Raw genomic sequence first — 8,531 nt, 5'->3', positions numbered from 1 at the left:
GTGGACAGTTTTAGAGGAGGACAGAGGGGGAGAGCCCTCGTCAGTGGCACTGATTGTAATGTTGTAATCAGACACTAGCTCACGGTCCAGCTGTTCTGTGGTCACTAGAGAATAATAGTTTGGAATGGAAGGTACTAACTTGAAAGGGACCCCAGTCTGAAGGGAGCAGCGGACCTGTCTGTTGTTCTCTGAGTCTCTGTCCTGTACATTGATGATGCCCACCTCTGTACCAGGAGACACATTCTCAGGGATCTGATTGGACAGTGATTGCAGAAATATAACAGGAGCATTGTCATTTACGTCTGAAATTTCAACAAATAAAGTTGCATAAGAAGCCAGTCCAAGTCCATCTTTTGCAGTAATTTGAATTTCATATGAAGATTCTTTTTCGTAATCTATAGATTGTGCAACTCTAACCTCCCCAGTGGATGGGTTCAAAGTAAATATTTGGTTTTCATCTGAAGGGTGGTCAAATTCATATATTATTTCACCGTTCACTCCCTCGTCCGCATCAGTAGCAGTGACTGTAATAACCAGTGTATCTGGAGGAGAGTTTTCTGGAAGACTCGCTTTATACACAGTCTGACTAAACACTGGCGCATTATCATTAGCGTCAAGAACAGTGACATGGATGACTACTGTGCCTGATCTCTGAGGAGAGCCGCCATCAAACGCAGTCAACACAAGTGTGATCTCGTTATTTTCCTCTCTATCTAACTCCTTGTCCAAAACTAATTCACTATACTTTCGGCCATTGCTCTTTGTTTTTACGTCCAGTGCAAAGTGTTTGTTGTCTTGCAGGGTGTAACCCTGAACACTATTTTCCCCAATGTCTCCATCGTAAGCTTCATCTAATGGATATCGTGCTCCCTTAACAGCCGATTCACGGATCTCAAATTTAAGCGTGTTGCCTTTAAACTGTGGTGCGTTGTCGTTTATGTCCTGTACGCGGATATTAAAGCGATGCAGCTCCAAAGGGTTTTCCAGCACGAGCTCCTGTTTCAGAATACATGAAGTCTTCTTCGCACAAAGGCCCTCTCTGTCAATCCTCTCCTGAACAACCAGCTCTCCCGTGTTCAGGTTCACGCTGCAGTACTGGATCCCTTGGTCCTTCGAGTCCACGCGCGCCCTGCGAGCGGAAAATCTGTTCAAATCCAGTCCAATATCCTTCGCGATATTTCCGATCACGGATCCACGTTTCATTTCCTCTGGAATAGAATAACTCACGTCCCCTTTGATAAGAGGAAAGGTTATGGAAAATAAAAGCAAAATCCTGACCCTGAGCATTTTAATTTAAACAAATAGTTTGATAACAGCAAATCAGTTGTTCTCAGTATATCCCTAAACTGCAGCTTATACTACTCTCAAAAACTGTCGATGCAACTGACAAAGGAGGGAGGAGAATCTACGTGCCGTGCCGTTCTTTAGTGAACACTGACACCACGAGTATAATTTAAGTAACAGCAATTGTGTTCTGTATTCATAACTCAAAGGTACATTGTCACGTTCATGTATTAATTAACTATGTAAAACTATTCATCTTTAAATCAAGTTTTAGAAAATATACTTGATATTAAGTGAATCTCGTTTAGCCAAATCTTTCAAGAATCATGAATATTCCACAATGATGAAAGGACAATTTATTTTATGTGAAAAAAAAAAAAAAAAAAAAAAAAAGATTCATAATAGTGAAATAAAAAGGGTGAAGTGCTTTTCTTTTCTTCAAATATTTTGTGATTGTTAAATAAAACGTTTGGCTGAGACCACTTGTAATATGATTAAAAAAAGAGCCATAAATTAATTAAATATATGTACACTAGTCTCAGAGACGTTGCCATAGCAGACAAGTCTCTATAAAGACTGCACTCAGGCGGGAAAACGTTTGCTGCTTAATCCTGTTTTTGCTTAAGTCCAGAATTGAAAGAACAAAACTGAATAACACTTAATTCTACAGGGAAACAGTGAAGACTGTTACTGTTGAGAAATTAGTATTTGGTGTTAATTTTTTTTTAACTATGTATAAACCAAGTTGACATATTAACAGAAAATCTGTATATTGTAACAGAATTCAATAATCAGTCAAAAGAGCAAAAACACAAACCTCTCTCAGAGACTGATAACATAATCTGTATTGTTCTTTTGTAAAAGTTGTATTTACGTTGGTGTAAAGAGTAATGGCTCTTAAAATTTTGCTTGTTTGTTTCTTTGCTTGCTTGCTTGTTTGTTTGTTTCCTACTACATGAACACCTTCAAAAACATGCACAGTGGAAAGATGGGCCATCGTGTAGATTAGCCTCATTTAGACGGTCACATTTTCAATGTGTTTGTAGCACACACAAATTGATCTGATGGAAACAAAATAACTTGAACACTTTATCTACACATTCTTGCAGCGTGGACAAAGCCAGTCAGTTACATAATTTGATGAGTAACCTTGCAGAGAGATTATTTAGACAACACCTAAATCTTAAATATCTGAAATACTGAACATTTGTGCTTAAACTGCAGTTTGAGCCAACCAAAAAATAACATCCAATTACTACTAATAATGATGCTTTCTGAATTTGTATAATCAAAATATTTCATTGAAAATGAAGAAATAGCAACAATCATGATGTGCTGTTGTATCAAACCATATGTACAAACAGCCGGTCCTTGTAAAAGAAAAAAAAAAGAAAAAAAAAAAAGATAATCACTTTTACTTTGTGATTGAAATTCTGGTTGAATATTCATCTTTGCTGCAGTCTACAAAATATATACAACATATAATTAGTATATAGAATACAACAGGTATATAAAAGCTCATCATCATGGACTGACTGTGCATGTGTGTGTTCGCGCTCTAAGACAATGTAAGCCTGAACCTAAAAAAAAAGAAAATTGCCTGAAAAGTAACCGTACACAGACCATTTGATTTTCCAAGTCCCGTTAGTTTCTAGGCTTAGGGCAAGATTCACAATTGCTGCACTTGTGCAACAGGGTTCATGCAGTGCCCTATAATTAACCCTTATGTACTGTCCAGGTCAAATTTGACCCGTTTTGGACATTCAACAGTAGTAAAAATACACTAAGCATCATTCGTTGATCTTGAAATTTCATGACTTTTCCTAAATTTTGCCAAAATACACAAAAATTAAAATATTTTAAAATTGTATACTTTTTTAATGTATTTTATAAAACAGGACTATGATACTTGTGATAGTAGATGTTTTTTCTCCAAAAAACGAAGTGTTTTAAAATACAAAAATATGCTCTCCCTGCTCTCTGAAACATTATATTAATATATTACATATATTTATTAATGTGGGACGGTCTATTTAGACATTTGTTACAACCCAGTGCTAGGGACAAAGGAAAGTAACACAAACCCAATATGAACGTAAAGTAAATGGCTTTTATAAAGTGAATGTAAGTAAGTACAATAACAAAAAAGGTGTTACACACTTAATAAATCTGAGTTTCCAAGGGTAACTAAACAACTCCTAGAATGGGATAAGTTAACATCAAACAAATATAATATATATATATATATATATATATATATATATATATATATATTATATATATATTATATATATATATATATATATATAAACTGCCCAAGGGCCGAGCCAAACTGGCAATACTAACAAAAAATATAGGTCGATACAGACCAAATAAACACACACACTTTACAATAACAAGGGAGACAACTAGCGAACGTGTGTCAGTGAGAGTGGCGAACTGAAACTGCCATCCAGCCGCCAGGAGGGACAGGCGCAAAGCACTTTTATTGGTCGAGGCGATGGATGTGTAGGGAAGGGATTGGAGGAACGGGACGTCAGTCAAACCACAGCACAATGAACGTCGGAACCAGCTCACAGCGACGGAACCACGCCCCACCAATCAGATATCAGGTACCACACAGGACATGCAAATATGGAAGATATACGCGGTAAAACAAACGGGGAGCACCAGGCGATGCGGAGCTGGAGACAGGCCGCGAGCCGTAACAACATTCTGAATAGATCTGTAGTTTAAAATTTGGTATATACACTTACCATAAGGAAATTCTTGGTCTAGGTCAAAGTTGACCCAGACCATACTGTGAAGGCTTAAGAAATGAACAGTTATAGAAGAATCTCTGCAATTGTCATTGACCAGAGTCTGCATAAACAGATCCATATTCAGTCTTCATGGATGTTTTTACTTCACTCACATCCACAAGGAGCCAGTGATATATATAAAAAAACTGACTTCATTTGCTGTATTCAGTCACAGATTCACAGTTGGAAATATGACCTTTCTGGAAGTCATATTCCTTTCTGTGAAATCACACAAATTATGTCCAAGCCAGATCAATTCTACTGACTCAGTCGATATAATTAAATTAATACAGCCTTAATTCATGTGCAACATCATTATTACAGTGTTACAGATCTGAAAGTAAATATTCATAATCTGTTCTAGTTAGAATTCAAGCAAATACCACATGTTACCTGTCATTGTTTTTCCCTGGTGGGAAATGTTTGATTCCCTCTCTTTTTGCTTTAGAAGAGCACCTGGTGTCTACTAGTGCATGCATGTATTCACTTTTCTATCAAGATCCAGTGAACACTCCCAGCATCCTCTCATTCTTAATCATTGATTTTAAAAAAGAGAAAACAGAACAAAAAGAAAATGAAAATCGTTGCAATCTCTTGAGTAAACATAAAGGTCTGAATCAATAAAAAACAATTAAACTGCGGTGAGAAAGAAGTGGTAAATATAGTCCAATTATATAATCACAAACTCTGTTAATGACAGACAGAAGAGGTAGTAATCACTTTTAAGTTAAAACATGAAGAAAATTTAAGAAATATTGTTGACACATTGTTCCTACCTCAGGAGAGACATCACAATCTCCAAAGACATCAGAGAAGTCAGTGGGGCTTTTCCTCAGTGTCTGATCTGCAGGCAGTGTGTTGTCATTGTAGGACGAGACAAACTTAAAGTCACTTGTCCTGGATCCAGTTGTCATGTATCCATCATAGTTGTAAGTGCTGCGTAAAGTTCCTGTGCCGTCAACATCTGCATAATTAGGAGGCAGATAACCACTGGGGATTGCAACTGCTCCATCAAACAACAGTCTGGGCTTCCTCCTGCGACAGAACCTCACACCCAGGACAATAATAATGAAGGTGAGGAAAAATGTGGACACTGACACCAGTGCAATGATCAGATAGGATGTCAGCTTGGAGTCCCTCTCATCATAAGAAATGTCCTTGAGTTCAGGCACTTCAGCCAAGTTATCAGAGATCAGTAAATACATGGAGCAGGTGGCAGAGAGAGGAGGCTGTCCGTTATCCTTCACTGCCACAATAAGGTTCTGTTTCATGCTGTCAGACTCAGAGATGTCCCGCTGGCTCCTGATCTCTCCACTGTGGAGACCAATAGTAAAAAGTCCAGGATCAGTGGATTTGACGATGTGATAGGACAGCCAGGCGTTCTGTCCAGAGTCTGCGTCCACTGCTATCACTTTGGACACCAGAGAGCCTGCATGTGCAGCTTTAGGGACCAGTTCAGTCATGAAGGAGTTCCCCTCCGGGGTGGGGTACAGTATTTGAGGAGAGTTGTCGTTCACATCAGATATAAACACAGTGACTGTCACGTTGCTGCTGAGTGGAGGAGAGCCATTGTCTCTGGCCATCACATGGACTTTAAAACTCCTGAAGTGTTCATAATCAAAAGCCCTCACAGCATGGATCACCCCTGTGTCTCCATTAACAGAGACATAGGAGGACACTGGGGCCCCATTCACCTCACCAGGTAACAGAGAATAAACCACTGTCCCGTTTTGTCTCCAGTCTGGGTCTCGAGCAGCAACAGAACATAAAGTGGAGCCAGGTTTGTTGTTTTCAGTCACATGTGCGCTGTAGGACTGCTCCTCAAACACAGGAGGGTTGTCATTGATGTCAGCTACAGTTAAGTGGACAGTTTTAGAGGAGGACAGAGGGGGAGAGCCCTCGTCAGTGGCACTGATTGTAATGTTGTAATCAGACACTAGCTCACGGTCCAGCTGTTCTGTGGTCACTAGAGAATAATAGTTTTTGAAAGAATGCACAAGTTTAAAAGGGACATTTCGTTGAATGGAGCAGTGAACTTTACTATTAATGCCAGAGTCTTTGTCCTGTACATTTATTATGCCAATCTCAGTTCCAGATGGGGCATTTTCTTGTATTTGATTTGACACAGATTTTATATTTATGATTGGTACATTGTCATTGATATCAATAACATCAATCATTACTTTTGAAAATGAGTATAGTCCAAGTCCGTCTTTAGCCTCGACCCTCAATTCAAATTTGTCATTTTCTTCAAAATCAATAGGACCATTGACACGAACTTCGCCAGTCTGAGCATCAATAGAAAACGCATCAGATTTAGTTTGATGGCCCAAATCATACGTCACATCTCCGTGTATACCCTCATCTGCGTCTGTGGCGCTAACCTTCAACACTACCGTATCCACTGGGGCATTTTCGGGCAGACTGGCTTTATAAACGGTTTGGCTGAACACGGGCGCGTTGTCGTTGGCATCTAATACAGTGATGTGTACAACTACAGTGCCTGATCTCTGAGGAGAACCGCCATCAAAAGCTGTCAGAGTCAAATTCATGTTTTTCTGTTTTTCTCTATCCAGTTTATTTTCCAAGAGTAACTCGACTTTATTATCGGAGGAAAGGATGAAGTTTTCGTTTTTCTGAAGAATATATCTTTGAACTCCATTCTGCCCCATGTCTGCATCGTGCGCTTCTTCAAGGGAAAAACGGCTTCCTTTTTCTGTTGATTCTTGTATTTCCAGTTCAATCAAATTCTTTTTAAATGTTGGCGAATTATCATTTATATCCTGAACATTAAGACTCACGCGGTGTAGCTCCAAAGGATTTTCCATTATGAGATCGGCTTTTAAAACACACGTTGCTTTGTTACAAAGGGCTTCCCGGTCTATTCTTTCGGATGCGATCAAATCCCCCGTAACCAGATTGATGTCACAGAACTGCTTGTCTTCAAAATCCAAACGAGCTTTCCGCGATGAAATTGTCCCAATGTCCAGGCCGAGATCCTTTGCAACATTTCCAATGACATGGTTTATCCTTATTTCCTCAGGAACGGAGTAGCTCAGGTCGCTATGAACAGCGGGTAATGTTAGAAAAAAACACACCGAGCAAGTCACAAAGACACCTTTACCACAGCTCATCTTGACGCGCTCGGGAACTGCCACTTGGACTAAATGCAACGATTATTACAATTTGTAGTCAGTAATCCCTGAATTAAATATTCCTCAGTTAAATTCCGAAACCAGCATTTCCCAATCTTCCGCGGCCTTTGGTGTCACCGTGATGCTGTTCTTCCAGCGGTGGGTGGAGATATGGGAGTTCTGTTGGTCCACAGCGGCACCAAGTGTTTAACTCACAAGCATGTTCGAGCCAGTGCGTTGAGACGCCTGCTGGTGGAATCCGAGTGTGTATCCTTGGCTGTAAACACTGTGATACCTGCTTCAGATGACTCACTTGTTGATCTGTGTTTGTTGTCTGTCCCTATTCAAGTAAAGAATACATTAAATAGTTTTTCAGGTTAAATTCAGTAATCGAAGCAGTCAATATATGTCTAATAATATTGACTTTATTGTTAGAAATACGTGAGTTTTGCTAGTATAGATAAAGGGGAATTATCACAATGCATCTTAATTATGAACATAAAATAATAATAATAATAATAATAATAATAATAATAATAATAATAATACATACATTTAAACTTGTGAATTAATTTACCTGTCAAAATCCTCATTCTTAGTGAAGATTTAAAATATACATCTTTAACCAAAACCAATAAACACGTTGAGAGGTTATTCAGCAGGGTCAGATATACATTTTTTTTTTTACAGATGTTACCAATATACCTAAATGGAAGACATAAACAATATTGATTTGCTTTGTAATAATATAGAAAGTCTAAACTCAAAATATTCTGCATAGTAATGTCACCTCGACTTTCAGTCAAGACTTGAAAGACACCAAAATATTTGCCAGTCCAGGTCTTCATGTAGACACTATTTGCCTAATTTTGTTTATTCGATGATTTGTTCTTTTTGTTTCATGAAATTTGTATGTCAATGCATTTTTGGTTAATTTGTATATTTAATATATCATTTGGGTATGTTAATGTTTTGTTTGTTTTGTTAGTTTGTTTTTTGTTGTTGTTTTGTTTTTTTGGTCTAATTTGCTTGCACCTTTCCTGATTCTGGTTTAGTCTGTGGAGAGCCCAGATGACATAGGTGGGTAGCAGAGGTAGACCAGAGTGAATCTGGGTGGACCTATGTTTTTTAATCAGTCAGCAGGAGATCCAGCAATTAGGTCTGACCATATAAACTTGCTTATTTGCCAGCCCACATTGAAATAAATGTATGAAAATGCATCTCTGGACCTGGACAATGATTTTGACATGTTTTACTGCATAAACCACATACCCATGGTGCCAAAAAGTGAGTATTGGAGTTTTGTTTAGTC

This window comes from Boleophthalmus pectinirostris, unplaced genomic scaffold (assembly GCF_026225935.1).
Source record: "Boleophthalmus pectinirostris isolate CB_2022bp ecotype Guang Dong unplaced genomic scaffold, ASM2622593v1 HiC_scaffold_23, whole genome shotgun sequence".
Lineage (NCBI taxonomy): Eukaryota > Metazoa > Chordata > Actinopteri > Gobiiformes > Gobiidae > Boleophthalmus > Boleophthalmus pectinirostris.
Note: the sequence above shows the minus strand (reverse complement) of the source record.